General features: G+C 37.9%; 1 long non-coding RNA gene across 1 annotated transcript; it reads right to left on the minus strand.

The window, feature by feature from the left end:
- Positions 1-3,499: 3,499 nt before the first annotated feature.
- On the minus strand, positions 3,500-16,141 carry LOC126426935 (uncharacterized). Its single transcript, XR_007576462.1, has 3 exons — positions 16,058-16,141; positions 14,921-15,014; positions 3,500-5,886 (listed from the first exon to the last, which is right to left on the minus strand). It is a non-coding gene; the product is annotated as an uncharacterized LOC126426935 (long non-coding RNA).
- Between the last annotated feature and the right edge of the window lie 3,110 nt (positions 16,142-19,251).

A 19,251-nucleotide genomic window follows, 5' to 3' on the forward strand; every position in this document is an offset into this window, starting at 1 on the left:
GCGCTCGACAATGTAAAATGATGCAAAACATGAGAATGTCTAAGAAAAATAGGGGTAAGCTTTATGAAAAGATGAGTAATTTACAATATGTACAGGAACCAAGGCGGAAAAATGAGACAGGAAGCTGAAGAATGAATTGCTCAATTAAAAAAGGTGTAAGTCAGGAATGTCGCCTTTCACCCCTAGTGTCCAGTCTTTGCAGCGAAGAAGCAGTGTGGGAAATAATGTAGATTGAAGCATGGGATTAAAATTTGCAGTAAAATAATATCAGTGACATGATTTGCTGATGACACTGCTATCCTGAGAGAAAGTGAGGAATTACAGGATCTGTTGAATAGAATGAATGTCTAATGATTAACAGAATAGGTACCGAGAGTAAATCGAAGGAAGATGAAAGTAATGAGAAGAAGCAGAAATGAGAACTGCAAGAAACTTATCAGAATTAGTGATCACGAAGTAGATGAAGTTACAGAACTATGCTAATTAGGCAGCAAAATAACCCTTGACAAACAGAGCAAGCAGGACGTAAGAAGCAAACTAGCACTGGCTAAAAAGGCATTCATGGCCAAGAGAAGTCTATACTAGTATCAAACATAGCTCTTGATTTGAGGAAAATTTTCTGAGAATGTACGTTTGAAGCACAGTGTTGTATGACAGATTGACTGTGGGAAAACTGTAACAGCAGGGAATTGAATCACTTGAGATCAGAAGACTGTTGAAAATTAGTTGGACTGATAAAGTAAGGAATGAGGTGGTTCTCTGCAGAACTGGAGAGGTTATGGAATACATGGAAAACACTAACAAGAAGAAGGGATCAGATAATAGGACATGTGTTGACATGGAGCTGTACAGAGTAAGAAACTGTACATGAAGACAGATTTCAATACATCCAGCAAATAATTGAGGACCTAATTTGCATGTGCCACTGTGAGATGAAAAGCTTGGCACAGTGTAGAAATTCATGACAGGGCACATCTTAACCAGTCAGAAGACCGATAATAGTGATAGCAGGACTTAATACCCACCACCATATAGGCAGCTGTCAATCTGAGTTTGTGAAATCTGAGGTTTGTGGAGTCAAACCCATGGCCCAGAGGTTCTGTCAACATCACAATACACCAGCAAGCAACATCATCAATAAAGTACCAGGTGGGAAACGCTCACTTATATTTCCTTTGACGCTTTTCACAATACTAGATACTTTTTCTGATTGTAACCCTTTTAAACACCTACCTGTTGTGTTACTGATCAGCCATGCCTTGCAGCAGTGACAGCACCAGCTACCACCACCTGACGATGTCACGCAGTTCCATCAACAAAATACTGCGCGAGTTACACAAAACGATCTGGCAGCAAACCCAAGAAGCGTATTTGCAGATTTCTTCTATTTAGTGTGATTTCAACTAAGTGAGCCAGTGTATGGCATGCACTAGACAACCTTTCACTGTGCATTTACGTGTCTCCAGTTCGAGTGTACGACACATACAAATTGAAAATAATTGGTAGTACGACTGTTCCTGCACGTTCGTAAGTAAATTGCCATTGCTATCACAGAGATTTTCACTAGTCTTGTATTCAGTTCACACTTATGTATATCCAGATGTAGTAATAGTTGTAGCAATGAAAGTAGTTAATTCTACGTAACAGCTACCTGAAAAGTTATGAGAGGTTTTTTCTGTTTGCTAAAAGTCTTAAAAAGAAGACCTGATGTAATCAAACAGATCTTCCCAAGCCACTTCCAGATGGAGGAGTCATCTGAAAATCCATATCCCCTGCCTGAAAGACTTCATTATCCGAGTATCCAGGGGTATCACAGGGCATCCAGTCGATCTCTCCTGTAACCCATGTTGCCACAAAGAACGTCGCACTATTCTTCGTCAATGAACTGTAGGTGCCATGTGTTACAAGATGGTTGTGTACAGTACCTCACACCAAATTCATTATGCTCAACAGAAATTTTGTCTCAGATTTAAAATTATGCTGACAAGAAAACTGGATACTGTGTAACCGTCTACACTGTCTATTAGGATCAGGAAGAGAATGTGCAACAACACACATCGCCATTATGAATATAGCATTTATTGTGTTGATTTAAGGCCCAAGACTGGATCGATATAGCTCTCCATATTAGCCTAGCTTCTGTGTGCATTGCCGTCTCCGCCCAATAACTGCAACACACATCTATTCGTACTCCCTCACTGTATTCAGTCCTTGGTCTCCATCTAGAACAGCGGTCGTCAAACTCTTTTACTCAAGAGCCAACACTGACATTCTGAACAGGCACCTCAGGCTGCGTATGTACTTGCTTTATTATTAATTGGTAACATAAATTGATATGTTACGAACCCCCAACAGACTAGTTACGTAAACTGACATTCGGGCGGGAGAGAGGTGTGTTGACCACACGACCCTCCATATCCACACTCTGTGATGCATATTGGCTGAGGATGACACAGCGGCCGGGCATTACCGCTAGTTCTTCACAGTCCTGTTCGGGTGGAGGTTAGTTTAGTTTTTAACATACTAGTTATAGTAAGAGTGTGGTAAGTCGGCCGCGACCCGAGTCAGCACTCTGTTTCAGATTGCTGCCACCCTTGTCACACTGTAATCATCCTCCGAAATGTTGCGTTATTTGTGTGAGCAGGTGACTGACTAATAACAGTAATATTACTCATATTTAAATGCCTTTTCGAAGATGAGGCACGATTACAAATTGTTATTACACTTCATGAATGTCTGCTTCATAAATAAAAAGACTCCTCTTGCTGCACTGCATTTTATTTCTTCCAGATGCATTTCACCTTTTACACTTTATCATCAGTGGAATCTATAATGATACAGTTTTGTTTTGGTATACATTATTCGTATATTATAAAACAGTTCTGTTCTCTTTTTATGTACAGAAATGATTGGTCACAGTTCTTCGCATTTTCAGTTGGTATCTGCGCTTTCTGCCACCTAGCAACATCTGAAATGCACCCGGGAGAGAGAAAATACAATGCAGCTAGAGTAGGCATTTGTCATTTACAAAACAAATATTTCTGTGCTGGCTGTGCAGGATGACTACACAAACAAACTCGTTATCTTGAATATCATTTTACTTATACTATACCATTAATGAATCTGTTAATTAAAGAACACTTTGCCATACATGACATGGGTAAAAAGTTTGATGGTGTTCATTTATCATATTATGCAGATATTTTGTACCATTGAAGATCGTTATATTCTGAAAGGAATAAAAATAAAATAAAATTAAGTAAAGCTATTAAATATAGTGAGCTGATACAAGAAAGTGTTTATGACCTCTTCCCAAATTTAAGATGATTACAATCAAAATACAGTCTTCATAAGAAAATGAAAAACTAGGTGAAGATTTCATAAAAAAATATACAGTAAAACCATCTGAATATGTTTGGATGAATGATAGAGATTTAATTGATATGTCAGCAGTTATTTGCGGGAATAACACAAATGTTAAGAAATAGATTTAGTGCTTTTTTATTAATAACAAAAGGAATTCCATATTTGATTACATTTTTGAGTAACTTGTCACATACATTTTAGAAAAAGAATAATATGGAAAAGTATTAGTTAATACTTTAATTAATAAATTACCATTCAAAATGCATCCCTATGGTCATAATTGTTGTGGTCCAGGAACAAAATCAGAAGAAAGATTAGCTGGAGGCGTTCAAGGAATAAATCCTCTAGATGATGCTTGCAGACAACATGATATTGCATATACAGATAATAAAGATTTAAAAAAACAGAGTAATGTATCAGAATAGTGTCAATTTAATTTCATATTCCTTGCTACAAGTATGTATCACATTCGAAGTGGACAGCCTCTGTAATGCACAATGGGTAAGTCATGTTACTTCCATTTCAAATTTATACAATAGCAGCTAATCTGTATGAGGCATACATGCCTATGAGTTGTCAGCACAGGAAATCAATGAAAAAAAAAGAAACATTTCTCACTCCCCGCAACTGCAGGAATATCTACACCTGCACACAGCTTCGCTTTTGTAATGACCGGGCAACTTTACTTTGCTCACGGTGAAGTTGACCAACCTCAATTAAACGTAAAGACAAATTAACATATTACAGTACCTCTGAGTAATTTTGTTTGTTAACGAGCAGGAGAACTACACTCTTAGTAAGCTCTCCATTTACGCTTTTGGATTTGGCTGTTGCTAGATGTACACTGAAGCACCAAAGAAACTTGAATAGGCATGTGTATTCAAATACAGAGAGATGTAAACAGGCAGATTACGACGCTAGTCACCAACGCCTATTTAAGGCAACAAGTGTCTGGTGCAGTTGTTAGATCTGTTACTGCTGCTACAATGGCAGGTAATCAAGATTTAAGTGAGTTTGAACATGGTGTTATAGTCGGGTGACGACCGATGGGACAGCGTCTCCAAGATGAATCGGGGATTTTCCCATATGACCACTTCATGCGTATACTGCGAATATCAGGGATCCGGTAAAACATCAATTCTCTGTGGCTGGAATAAGATACTGCAAGAATGGGACCAAAGACAACTGAAGAGAATCATTCAAGGTGACTGAGGTGCAACCCTTCCACAAATTGCTGCAGATTGCAATGCTGGGCTCTCTACAAAGCTTCATGCTCGCCTGGGCCTGACAACACTGACAGACTGTTTATGACGAAACACATTGCCTAGTTGGACGTTTCAAATCTTATCGATCTGATGGACGTGTATGGAGACAACCTTACGAAACCATGGACCCTACATGTCAGCAGGGGACTGTTCAAGCTGATGGTAGCTCTCTAATGGTGTGGGGCATATGCAGTTGAAATGATGTGGGGCCCCCAGTGCATCAATTATAACAGGTGACATGTAAGTAAGCATCCTGTCTGATTACCTGCATCCATTTGTGTCTACTGTGCATTCCGATAGACTTGAGCAGTTCCATCAGGACAATGTGGCACCCCACACAAACAGAATTGCTAGAGTGGCTCCAGGAACTCTCTTCTGAGTTTAAACACTTCTTCTGGCCATCAAACTTCTCAGAGATGAACATTATTGAGCTTATCTGGGATGCCTTGCAACGTGCTGTTCAGAAGAGATCTCCACCCCTTACACTCTTACGGATTTATGGACAGCCCTGCAACATTCGTGGTGTCAGTTCTGTCGAGCATTACTACAGATGTTAGTGTAGTCCACACCATGTCACACTGCAGCGCATTTGCACGCTCTCAGGAGCCCTAAAAGATATTAAGCAGGTGTACAAATTTCTTTGGCTCTTCAGTGTATATCACAAAGGGAAATATGAAAAAGAATGATTAGTCCTAAATGAATCTGATTGACATTATGATATTTAGTTTTTTGTATTATGTTTCAAATTATCCTTTAGCTGCAATTACTTAAAGATGTGTAGTTTTTTATTATCGCGAGTTGGTTCTTTTATAAATATTCAGGGTCAAGAGATGGCAAAATAATCCATGCAAGATACTCCATATCCCAATGTAACACCCTTGGTGTTATTTTGGACAGTTCAGTCCACAGTGTTGTTGGACTATAATGCAGGTTACGGTATGGTTAGGGACCGTTTCACAACTGCTGTAAGGGAGCTTCTCTTATGTCAGTTACCTCTGCTGCATGCTTCTTGCATTTCAATCTGCGACATGCCAGCAAGAAGCCCCGTGTTCGCAGCCATGTTGTGAAGTGACATGCAAGAAACACAACATGGCTTCGAAGACTGGGCTCCTCCCTGCCAAGATTGACTGTGCTGACTGCTCCGAGCCCCTGGGCGCCAGAGTCACGTCTGCGCCATTTTAAGCTCCCAGCAGCATGCGCAGGTCGCTCACAAAACTCCCTCTGTCAGCCTTCATCTCTGCCATTACAGTCACTTCTGAAACATACAGAGTGCAACGTAAGTGGAATCTGTCATGCTGCACATAAAGTAGTTTGTCTGTTGTTCCACCAATGCAGAGTAACTGAAAGATCTCAAACTAGGTCCAGCTCTTTTAAAGATTCTGAGGTACACCCACCCTAAAAGATGGAAATATATATATTTTTTTCAGTAATGTGTATAATAATTTCAAGTATAAGGAAGAACTTAATATTTTCTCAGACACATTTCATATAGCTGTCAACGCTTGAGAACTGTTGATATCATGTGATGTTTTCGAAGAGGAAGTAGGTAGCCTTAAAGCTGCACCTTGAAATGCTGCCTTATTCTTTGGGGGGGGGGGGGGGGGGGGGAGAAAGAGACAAGTTAAGGACCTTTGATTTGCAGCACCATACACGCTGCATATTTTCATATTAAGAAAGTCTAAATTCAAATTGCACCAACCACAGCGAGTTAGTTTCCGGAGCGTTGAAACCGAGGTTGCGATGTCCTTTTGTGTGCCCATCATATCTCATGCCACATGATCTTGGCAGCTGATGACAGCAGATATTCAGAGCATAGGACACGCGTTACAGTCAGCAAATAGCAAGATCACTGGTTACGTAGCGCGAACACACAAAGGGGAAAAGGGAAAAGTTAAAGGTTTATATTAATATACATAGTATAGCTACAAGAAAAGCTAAGCTTTCACATATAATATTAGTCTCTACGATTAACAAGCTACAGCAGAAGCTAAGCTTTCACATGTAATATTGATTTTTTTTGCGTGTGTTATACTTTAACATACATCACACAAACGTGCCAGTAAATTTAATATGACATAAATGTTTGGGCTCAAAATTCTTGTAAGTGGCTGGTCCTCAAAGTCTTCAGTTTTAAATGCACTGTGATTTAGAAATTCATCCCACTTTCTCACACGTAACATAATCCATCTTGCATAAAAAGAAATTTACTTTGAAAGTAACACATTTCGAACCACCGTTCGCAATACTATCCGGAGACTGTTAGAAGTAGTTTTGATTTACCAGTTGCCAGTGAGCACCAGAAAACAGCCATTATTGTGCGTGCACAGCTGCAGTGGTGTATGAAGCCTGCATGTTCCTATGTATAAAGCACTAAGAGAGCTTACATTACACCATAAAAGAAACAGGGCATCAGAGGATACTCCAAAGGGCATCGTAATTTCGTAAACTACACTAAAATGCATAATTCGGCTTGAAGTGCACATTGGTTTTTTCCAGATTCACAATGAAGTAGGTCCCATCTGATAATCTACATTCTCATTTTTGGTTCTTTATTATGGCATAATGACATACATGGCAGCAGATGATAACGTGCTCTTGAAATTCAGTAACAGTTGGAACTAGCCAATACTGTGGAATGAAACACTTTGTTTCAAATAAAATGGTTGCCTCAGCAGAAAGATTAATGAAACCCAATTTCTTTAGCAAACTTGCAAAAATAACTTCACTGTTCTGCAAGGCGATTAATGCTTGACTGCTAATAACTTGGAAATAAAATTAAATCAGAAAACTGTAACTAATAAAATATTTTTGCCCTCCGTAATTATTGAATGTATTTTCATTCACTTGATAGCTCCCAGCCACAGACATCCGTTTTGTTTTCATTTGACGTGGGAGCTGTAAACCAAGAGAAGCGGTGAAATCACTAAATGTCATTTAACGCAAATATGGGTCACGTGGAGACTAACCCTCTCCCCACTACAACTCTGACAACTGCACACGCACAAATCTGGCAGCTAGGGGGTGCGCGGGAAAATTTTTTCTCGTTTGCTGTTACTGCCCGTACAGCTAACAGCCACACTTCAAGTAGCAGAAAGCGGGAGAAGTTACTGGTCATACGAGAGTCAACTACGCATGCGCATCAGTCCATTGGCAAATGGTCAAACGAGCCTAATGTGAACAGTTGTGACATCATGCCCACAGCAAGCAGTTTATTGTTATGAAGAATTACACAGTCTTCGCCCTATACCCTTTGACATATTTTTTCTGTTTGCAGATGCTTTTGCGTGCACGGTATTTTATTGTTGTAAATTGTGCATTTCCTTTGCCGCTAAAGTTTTATTTTTTTCTCTCTTTTATATTTTATTGCTGCAGTATCCTTCTCCAGTAGCAGGATACAGTGCCATTCTTTGCTAGAGAATCAGTTCTTACTAGTCAAAATTGCAAAAATTTAACTGAAAGCTAAAACAATGAAAAATTCCCGGGTTTTTCCCGGTTTTCTCCCAGACGAAAAAATTCCCAGGTTTTTCCTGGATCGTATACACCCTGAATACATGATTATATTCTCTTCTGGTTCTGAAAATATTACTGTAGAATTACTACTGAACGCTGAAGGACATCAAATAATAAAAAGGAAAATGCATTTTATGAGATAGTGTTATCAACGGACTGCAGCACCATCATAGACGGTTTCTATTTTGAAGGAGAGGAAGCTAATGGAGAACTCCATAGCAATAGGAAGGAGTTATACATGGGCTTTGCATTTCATTTAAAGCTTATGACAGTTCCTAGAACAAAACTGTCAGAGGTTCTCAAAGATATAGATGTAGTTCCATCTACTACACACTACTACTGAAATATGCAGATATAAAGGTACAAATTAAAATAAAGTAAGTGTTATGAAAACCTATTTAAGTCACCAAAAGGGGACAGCTGTGGAGGAATGTGATATAGAGGTGTTTTCATAAAGTTCTTTTGACAACCAGGCTATGTAGCTAAAGATGCATATTATCTTCCAAATCCATCCATTTTAGGTATATATCAGAAATGGGAACTCCAGAGGATCCTAACAAAAACTGAATATCTGGTAGTGAACAGTGGGAATTACACGCCAATTACGGAGTAGCTGTGAGATAGGTCCAACAATTTAAGCATCTACAGGGCACATAACGACAAAAGTGGATCAGGTAGTAGAGAACACACAATACAACAAAACACAAAAGTAATAGGGTGTATGGATTTATTTTTGGTGTAACAAGAACCTTTTATAACAACAATAGGGAAAGATTGTGTGACTTAATTGTTGACTGTCCTGTGCTATGGATTTTAGAAGCTGACCTCAAATGATGACATAGCCATGGAAATGCATTATTTAGACAACAGTATCAGAATTACAACAAGCCAGAAGGAAACTAATTACGAATTAACAGCTACAACTCGGAGAAATGAAACACTGACAGACAGGTCTGAAGGAAAATTAGTAAACTGGTATGGACTTGAGATTACAGATCATTGGTGCGCTAACAAAATTTTTGAATGGAGATAAAGGTTGATGGAAATGCTGGAGACCACGATGTAGCACTGCAGCGTAAGCACGGTGGCTGTCCCTCAGTGTCTTGGCACGAGGTAACAGGAACACAACAACATGCTGCTGTTAAGTGAAATTTGTTTTCATTAATCTTGTATAATATTATAATAATAATTTTTCAAGAATGGGAACTGCCAATTATGGATTAAGTATTACAGTTTGTCAAAGTCTGTCAAAGATCATGGGAACTATGCCAGAACAGCAATGAGAATGCTCAAATGCATCTGTTTACTACACAAAACCTACACAAACTGGGAAATAACTTTCAATATATTTAAGCAGCTTTTAATGAAAAATATTCACACCTGTAAGTGAAGTAGCGCATGAAGTGAAGGAAGATATCTCATTGTCTCTCGTCATTTTCTGAGGTTCAACTCCAAGGTTAAGCAGTGTTCAAAAGAACTCCTTACCTTTGATTTTAGAACTTTAAAATTTTCAATTAATTTAAAAAGACTTATTTTAAGCTATCAGTGTTATAATCGTATTTTAAATGGTATTTTCAAGCAAATGTTGAACCTGGTAATCCGAATTAACTCGTAACGATATGAAAATGGTGAATAAGTAGCTCATACCAAAAACTAAATTGGCATAAAATAAATACCAAAATAAGAATAAACTATAATATTCGCATGACATACCATCTGTTGGATTTGCCAACTCACAATCAAACTGTCACTTCTCAAAGTAACATATACATCCAGCTATGCTGTACATCAGTATGTAGCAACAAAGAAGAATTAATATTCAGTGACTTTGCCAACTTACCACCAAGGAGTCACCTTACAACCTAATATATACCTTGGACTATGGCACAGATCAGTCTGTCACAACAATTGTCATTATGCTTTAGCCACCCTATCAATATTTGTTATATTTACGCACTTTCCTAATTTATTCCACAGAGCTGAGTGTGGATTACATTTGTGAAATTACTGACAAAAGTAATCCCAAACTGATACCTCACTTTTTAAAATCTATAATGAAGCACATTTACATTTATTAAAATTCAAGTACAGGATAACGTCATTGCAACAGATTCATTATTGGGCCCATGAGTTAGTTTGCCAGCCAATAGCTGACCACACTCCAAATGGCTGCATTTTGTCAAATTTCAAGTCATATGCAAATGAGGCTTCACAATTCACACATAGAAGGGCTTCAATTTCCTGTAATATTATTTACAACAATGTGAAATGAGTTTAGGAGTTGGTTATGAACAAACTTGTCAGTAATTGATGGTTTATAATATATTTCTAAAAATTATTCATTATGCATTTCAGGTATAGATCATCATCAGATGGCATGCCATATTAACAACACAATGCAAAAATGTATAGAAACGCACTAATACAGAGACAAAGGTTTTGAAAACCAACATTACAATACTGTGACAAGTCCTTCCAGCTTATAAGACCACGAAGTTACTCCATTCAAATAAAGCAATGCTGAGGTGACATACAGACAGCTAGCAGACAAACGAATATAATGGGGAACACTACATGAGTAACCGACTTTGTACGAGATGGAGTGTGAGTGACGGTGCTGCAAACTGCCAATACAGGAGGGTAAATCATTACTTTTTACCATGATTTATTTTACAATAACAACAGAAATTTTTACACATTTAAAGTAGTGTATATTTCATGGGAACATAAAGGGAAATTAAACATATTGAAGGCAAGTAGTAAGCATTAAAGAGTAAAGTAAAAAATATTTAACCTTAGCATAAAATTGTAGTTACAAATTACCTTGCAGTGTAACTGGATAGATACAAAATATACTCACCAAGCAGCGGGGGGTGAACACAGATATAGAAGGTATTACGTATGCAAGCTTTCAGAGCCATTGGCTCCTCCTCCTGGCAGAAGAATTGAAGGGGAACGAAGGAAAAGGATTGATGGGTTGGTTGATTTGGGGGCAGGAGGCCAAACAGCGAGGTCATCAGCCCCATCGGATTACAGAAGGATGGGGAAGGAAGTCGGCCATGCCCTTTCAAAGGAACTATCCCAGAATATGCCTGAGGCGATTTAAGGAAATCGAGGAAAACCTAAATCAGGATGGCCAGATGCAGGTTTGAACCGTCTTCCTCCCGAATTCGAGTCCACAGCGCCACCTCACTTGCTATGAAGGAAAAAGACTAGTGAGGTTTAGGAAAAGGGGTAGAGTTCAGAGGAGTCACCTGGAACCCCATATCAGGGGCAAATTACCAGATGGGATGAGAAGGAAAGGCTGATTGTTGGGAACTGCACTGGACAAGGTTTGAAAACCTGAGAGATAAAAAGTGGAAAATAGGGCAGTATGGAAGACAGATTACTGCTAAAACATCATACACAAGTTAACAAGGGCACTGTGTGTGATAGAGGTGGGTTGAAAAAAAAAAAAACATGTCAGAAAATGAAAGATATAGGAAACTCAAATGTTGAAGAAAGGAATAGCTACTGTGAAGAAATGCTGAGATGGAAGAAATTAAGCTAAATAAAGGCCGTGTGGGTGGCAAGAACTAAGGACATGTTGTAGTGCCAGTTCCCACCAGTGGACGTCAGAGAGACTGGTGTCTGGGGGAAGAATCCAGATGGTATGTGTGGTGAAACAGGCACCAAGGTCATGACTGTCATGTTTTAGTGCATTCTGTGCAACAGGATATTGTGTTTGCCAGTATAGACCCTCTGTCTATGCCCCATTCATCCTGATAACCCGGTGGTAGTCATGCCGCTATGAAAAGCCAAATAGTGTGCATGTAACAGCTAGTATATGGCGTGTCATTTCACAGGTGGCTCTGCCTTTGATAATATATGTTTTTCCAGTTACAGGACTGGTATACATGGTGGTTGGAGGTTGTTTTATTTCACTACGTGTACCTCACAAAACATAAGATAGTAGATTTGTAGTAGTGGGAGATTCGGAAGAAATCATGGAGAAATTGAAGAGTCCAGTTGCACGAACTAGGAAAAGACTGCCTCTAAGTTGAAGTGTTTTGAGGTACTAAGTACTGAGGAATGGTCAACATTTTATTCTCATTACTGTACTAACCCAGTGCTAAAAAATCAATGAAAAAGTGAATGGTAACAGACTATGGTTTTCAGCATTTTTGATTAGCTGCTACCTTAATTTCTCTTCTGTATTTTGCACAGTCAGAAATGTATGATCTTCCATTTTGTGATGCGCACAGTCAAATAAAACAAGTTACAAAATAAGAATTTTTATGCCCAAGTAAAATCTTTTTATATATATGAAGATGGTATCTGTTCTTTCACACATGTCCGAAAGAACAGATACCATCGGTGACCATGCAGCTAGAATGAAATTACAATGAAATAAATACCCTTAGCTGCATACAGGCGTTGATATGTCAACGGGGACAGAAGAAAATGTGTGTCCCGACTGGGACTCGGGCCCGGGATCTCCTGCTTACATGGTAGATGCTCTACATCTGAGCCACTGAGGACACAGAGGATAGTGCGACTGCAGCGACTTATCTCTGGCATGCCTCCCGTGAGAGCCACATTCTCAACTTATTGTCTCGCACTGTATTCATAGTGCTTTTGTTTTGGACATTTGACCATCTTCTTCCGTGCAGATGCACCAGTGCCTGAACTCTTACGGGAATCGGCAGTAAGATCGCGAGTAATGAGTATAATGGGCAGGGGCACTATGAACATAGTGCAGGTCAATAAGCTGAGGATGTGGGTCTCACGGGAGGTGCGCCAGAGGTAAGTCCCTGCAGTTGCACTATCTTCCATCTCCTCGGCAGCTCAGATGAATAGAGTGTCTGCCATGTAAGGAGGAGATCCCGGGTTCCGAGTCTCGGTTGGGGCACACATTTTCATCTGTCACCGTTGACATATATCAACACGCATGCAGCTAAGGGTATTCATTTCTTTGCAATTAAATCTTTTTACTTCGCCTTTCTTCATATTTACTACTTGTCTTCAATATATTTTATTCTGCATTTATGTTGGCATGAAATATATCCTAACTTAAATGTGTAAAAATTTCTGTTCTTATTGTGAAACAAATCTTGGTATGAAGTAATGGCTTACTATCCCACATTGGCATGCTGTAGAGCCACCACTCTTATGCCATCTAGCATAAGTGAGGTTACTTATGTAGTGATGAGGGCCACTATATTCATTCTTCCGCTAGATGTGTATATGTCATCTCAGCTTTTCCTTCTTTATGTGGATAAAGGAACTTCATGGTCTTATAAGTTTAAAGACTTCTTTGTCACAGCACTGTAATTATATTGTATTGCAGTATGTATTTATGTGAAAACAATATGAATTTTGGTTTTCACACCTTTATACCCGTATTAATAGATATCTATACATTTTGAAATTTGCAGTATAAAAATGTGTTGTTAATTTAAGTAGGTCATCTGGCAATCAGTTACACCCAAAACACAATATGAAAATAAAGGAATTCCATCACCACCTAGTTACTACTTTTTGCAAACTGTCAGCCTTTTACACAATCACATTAAAAATTGTTACATAAGATTGCACGTTAGATATGATTGCACATCTCACTACTGATTTTCATTGGTAGTTTCAATAATCAATGTGTGATCTCATGACTCACACCTTTGCTGACAACACAGACCTTCATTTTGCACCTATTGGGCTGCATAACAATTAACTCCTAATGACATTTATCAGAAACTGAACTTTACAGCTGTTGCTTGTGCTGAAGCCTTGTTTACGTATTCAAAGACAGCTTTTGATGTAGACTGCCATGATACTAACTTCTCACACCAGTGATCTTTTCAAACTCAATTCCAAATTAATTATTTTCAATTAGAAGGGAACAACAACAAAAACAACAATTAAATCATTTTCTATGTAACTTAATAATGCCCTACCTGCACTGGTTCAATTTATAGATCTCTTTACATTGCTGATATTCACCATAGTGGGACCATTCTTCTGCTGCACATTAAGAGTTGACATTTACAACAAGAATACCAAATCAGAATAAACCCTTTCTATGCTAACATACTATGAATTCCATTGAGTGGTGCATTATAAGTTTATGGATATTTATTAAACTCTCCTCTTCATTCGATGTGAGGTTCTATACAAACCATACTTTAATGTAGTGTTATGAAATGTCACATTTAACATCAACACAAATAGTTCTTATGGGGCAGACACTTTATTGCTCACATGGTGGTTTTGGAGCAGTTAAAGTTCCATCATCTGATGTAAAAACTATATCACTTAACCATCTGAGATCATCTTCACCCCAATGTTGTCTAAGAACAAAAGTTCAAAAAGAGCAAAAAGGGGACATGAAGTCCATAAAAATTGCTCCCACAAAAGAAACAGATTTTATGGAATTTATGTTCCCTCACCCTTCTTTTAGTCTTTTGACAATTTTTGTTCCATGACAACATTGGGGTACAGATAACGTCATATGGTTAAGTTATTCTATTTTTATTTTTTTTACAATAGAAATTTGACTGCTGTGAAACCAACCGTGTATGCAATAAAACATAGTTGATTCAGGATTATTGTGTGATTTATTCATTTTACAAAATTAAATCAACAGATAACCCTATTATTATTATTATTATTATTATTATTATTATTATTATACTGAATTTATCATGCTTCCAGCAACGTAACATGAATTACACTTACTAAACACACCATTCTGCACACAGAAATTAATGAACAGCAGTGGGAAACACAAGGAAGTCACTTACCATGGTGTCTGGCTTAGCACACATCTCATCTATTTTTTCTTCTTTGACAAATGGTTTTCAAATTGTCCAGGACTATATTCTTGTCTAGGCCTACCTGAAAAACGAGGGCTCTCATAAGAACACTCAAATTTAAAACCCTCCACTGGCCACAGGAAATGGACAACTACACAGGAACACAAAATGTTCACTGGAACAACTGATTCACAACTTTCTGGTTATAACATCACAAAACAAAGTAACAGAATATCTAAATCTCAGGCTGGGAGACTATCCAATTGCGAGATTTATGGGAGACATCTTGTCTTTTTTCCCCTTCATGAATATCTTCAGAATTATGATCAGTCAGAACAACAGAGACTAAAGTTAATTCACCAAATCCGAATAAAACCATTTACTATAATACTACTCGTGAAGGAAAAAAAGATAAGATGGCTTTTAAATCTTGATAGACAAATATTGAACCGAATTTATTGCGGGCTTGTACTGTAACCCATGAGGTTTATAACATTATTCTTATTAGTATTGGTAAGGGGAGTATGGAATATGTACTGTGAACCACATTTTCATCAGAACATTTAATATGAATTTTTAACGCACGGTTTGTTTGAAACTTTCTTCATCCGCATTTTCATGGTTTTATACCCACTACTGCAGTGCTGCAGCCCTTATGAACTCACTACACACACTGCTGTTCACATACTGCAGTGAGAAACAGCTGATCTATTATTATCACCAACATTTAACACATGTTGCCTCACAAAGTGACTTACGTTTTCTCTGACGTACGTACCACTGGTGACGAATCTTCTATTCTCTGATATCGAATAATGCACTTAGTGAAAAATACACGTACTAGCAGCTCTTACTGAACCTACTTCGTTTGTTACACAACTCCAAAACCCTGTTGCTAAATGTTTTTACGCAAGTACACTGAAACACGCCTATTACTATGTTCTTCTGTCAATACACGATTTAGCAATCTGTAAAGCGGTACGAATAGGTGAATGCTCGAAGCACACTAAATGGCCGCAGCAAATGCAACAGAATTCGGCATTTCCTTTCATCCGAACGCAACAATTCACGAAATTATGTAATAATCGGGGGAAGCTTTAATCTGAATAAGTTAATAATACGAACCATTTCTTCTGCTCTATAACGAAGTATTTAACACCAACTATGACTTTCTCTCTCGGGATGAACACGCCGTCTCAGTATATTATAGATGTCGCCAATGGTGACGCAACTGGTACGGAATAAAATATCTTTGAAGTAGGCCCAGTAACAAACAATATACTAATTAACACTGTATTAGTACAGTTAACGTAACACGGAGGCATTTACTGCTTCTCAAGATCCAACAAATTATAATATAAAGTTTGCATTAAATCTGTTTCAAAATAAATTTTCGTATTTCCAACATACATGGTTATAAATTTCAGTAGCTTATTTCTTATCTGGAGGCATTAATTCACGTATTTCTGCCAAATACAATATTGCTACTGTTTTTTTCTTTTCTTTTTTTATATAGAACAGTTAATTCTTGATGCACATAACACTGTTCTAAAAGATGTTTACTGTGAAAGAATCTTCTATGAAGGATGCTTCAAGACCTTGCATACAATGTTGTTGCTCTGCCAGAACGGGCGCCCTGTGTACTACTCACGCGCTTTCCGTCAGTGAAATGTGTTTTATTCATTTCATAACTTACACTATTTCAGAGCTTATGTCTGAGGTACAGGAGACGTCAATGTTACAATTTTTTTTTAAATTTTGTTACACTTATAATAATACTCCGTGAAGAATTTACTTACTTAAAATTTGTGAAACTTAAGAGTATTTACATCCACTATAACTATCATAAATTTTAGTTAATTTTAGGGATCCAGCTCAAAGTATCACTTCGTCCTTCATGAAATCTGCCGCAGCGTCGCTTCACGTGAAATACTTTGAAACGTAACAGAAGCGTTCTGATATGATGTTACCTTACAATATCATATCTTAATTTTCACTACACCCCGTGCAGTCTATTTATGGTGGTAATAAATTATATAACTTAGACAAGATATCTGTATGATGCAAAAAGTGTCAACTGATTCTAAGGAATTAAAAGTGTGAAGTTATCCACATAAGTAAGGAAATCCACTAAATTTCGGTTACACAATAAATCATACAAATCTAAAGGCTGTAAATTAGATTAGATTATATTAGATTTACTTTCATTCCAATTGATCTGTACTGAGGAGGTCCTCCAGGATGTGGAAAATGTCAGAAAAACAACAATACATGACAAATATTTACAACTAAAACACAGGTCCCAAGTGGAATGATCGTCATTTTTTAATGAACACTAAGAGTCATTTTACAAATACTAATGCACTGAATTTAAAATAAAAGAGTTTTTTACGACTTAGGGACTGCAATTACGAATAACTTCAATTGGAACGAATACACAGATAATGTTGTAGGGAAAGGAAACCAAAGACTGGGATTTATTTGTAGAAAACTTAGACCATGCAACAGATAGACTAAAGATAGTGTGTACACTACACTTGTCCGCCCTCTTCTGGAGTACTACTGTGCGGTGTGGGATTCACATCAGATGGGACGGAGGACATCGAAAATGTTCAAAGAAGGTTAGCTCGTTCTGTATTATCACGAAGTAGGGGAAAGATTGAAACGAACATAATACGTAAATTTGGGTGAAAGTCATTAAAACCAAGGAGTTTTTTGTTGGGGCGGATCTTCTCAATAAGTTTCACTTCCGAATGCGAAAATATTCTATTGGCTTCCACCCACATAGGGAGATACGATCATCATGACAAAATAATAGAAATCAGAGCTCGCACAGAAAGATTTTAAGTGCTCGGTTTACCCCCGCACTATTAGAGAGTGTAAGCGTAGATAAATTGCTTGAAGGTAGTTCGATGAACCCTCTGCTGCGCACTTAATTGTGAATTTTAGAGTAATCATGCAGATTTAGATGTAGGTATAGACGGTAGTATTTTTTCGTGTTATGGGGCCGTATGATTAAAACAGAGAAAATTCTCCTAATCTTATTCTCAGAGCAAAAGAACATTCTCTGTGCAAGTTCTTAGTTTTATATTAACAGAAATTTTGAAGCATATTCTCTAACCAGTACTTACTCTTTTTCTTAGTTTTTTTATTTTTATCCTCCAGCGCGACTCTATGTAGCCACCATAATTTAAATAAAATGACAATTAGAGCAGTGTAATCTTGATCATACTGACTGTGGAGAGGAGACATACGTAAATGAGATTTGAGAGTAATGGATAAAAATAACAGTAAACCATTTGTTTGTTTAGAAATCGGTAATTCTCTTCCTGTTCATTACGTCTCGTTTTTTATATGTTCTTCAGCCATAAACTTGGCTAGGGCATTGTATATACTCCTGGACTGATTTTCAAGAGCTCTGGTAGTACAGAGTAGGCGGCAGTAATCAAGTCTCAAGAGTTCCTATACAACGTTGTCTCTGCTGATCACACAGTGTTACTGACATCACAAATTGTGATGCCACTACATTGACAATAAGGTGTCCCCAATACGCCAATCTAACGTAAGTGGGCAGGGAATGATTAGTGATTGAGATGTATCCATCTACACAGTAGATGATATTAATATCGTTCACTGTTTGGACTTCACGAGCCATTGCCATCTCGTTGTGTTTGGCTGTATACCTTTGTACGTTTTACCCTATATTTGACGACTATCAGTCCATTCCACTGGCCAAGAAAGAATCACTTGTCGTTTGATCTGTAAAAGGAGGTCTGTGTTTCAAAGTTTGATGTTCATAGGTCTTCCGCTGCTAACCGCATGTTGTGCTGTTTGGTCCGTTTTGTCACTATGGATGATGTCAAAATGTCATTTGCTCGAAATGATTTCTATATCGTGACCAGTCTGTTTTGCTTGATAGTAGTGATCTCCCAGGTGTAGGGCAAACTGACAGGTCCGTTTGTTCCAATTCGGATCACTAATAGAGTTTAATATGCTATGCAAAACAGTGCTTATTACTGCTTTGGAGATTGGTATGGAGTGTAGCTATTTTCTTTTCTGCAGAACAGCGAATGTTTCAGCGAGAAAAATGAAAGCATCACATGGAAGCTGGAACTTCCTTTGTTTAGCAGTTTTTTGGCAGACAAATGTGCACCTCATATAACGTTCCATATCCATGTTAAGCCATCAGTATAAATTTGAGTATAGATTGCCCACTTTTACGTGAGGTATGAGATGGGCGAAAGCTCCTTTTCTGGTGCAAGAATAATCAAAATATGTTACATGAATGAACTGATAAGAGCCATGATGGTCATACTGGA

The sequence above is a fragment of the Schistocerca serialis genome, chromosome 11, assembly GCF_023864345.2.
Source record: "Schistocerca serialis cubense isolate TAMUIC-IGC-003099 chromosome 11, iqSchSeri2.2, whole genome shotgun sequence".
Taxonomy (NCBI): Eukaryota; Metazoa; Arthropoda; class Insecta; order Orthoptera; family Acrididae; genus Schistocerca; species Schistocerca serialis.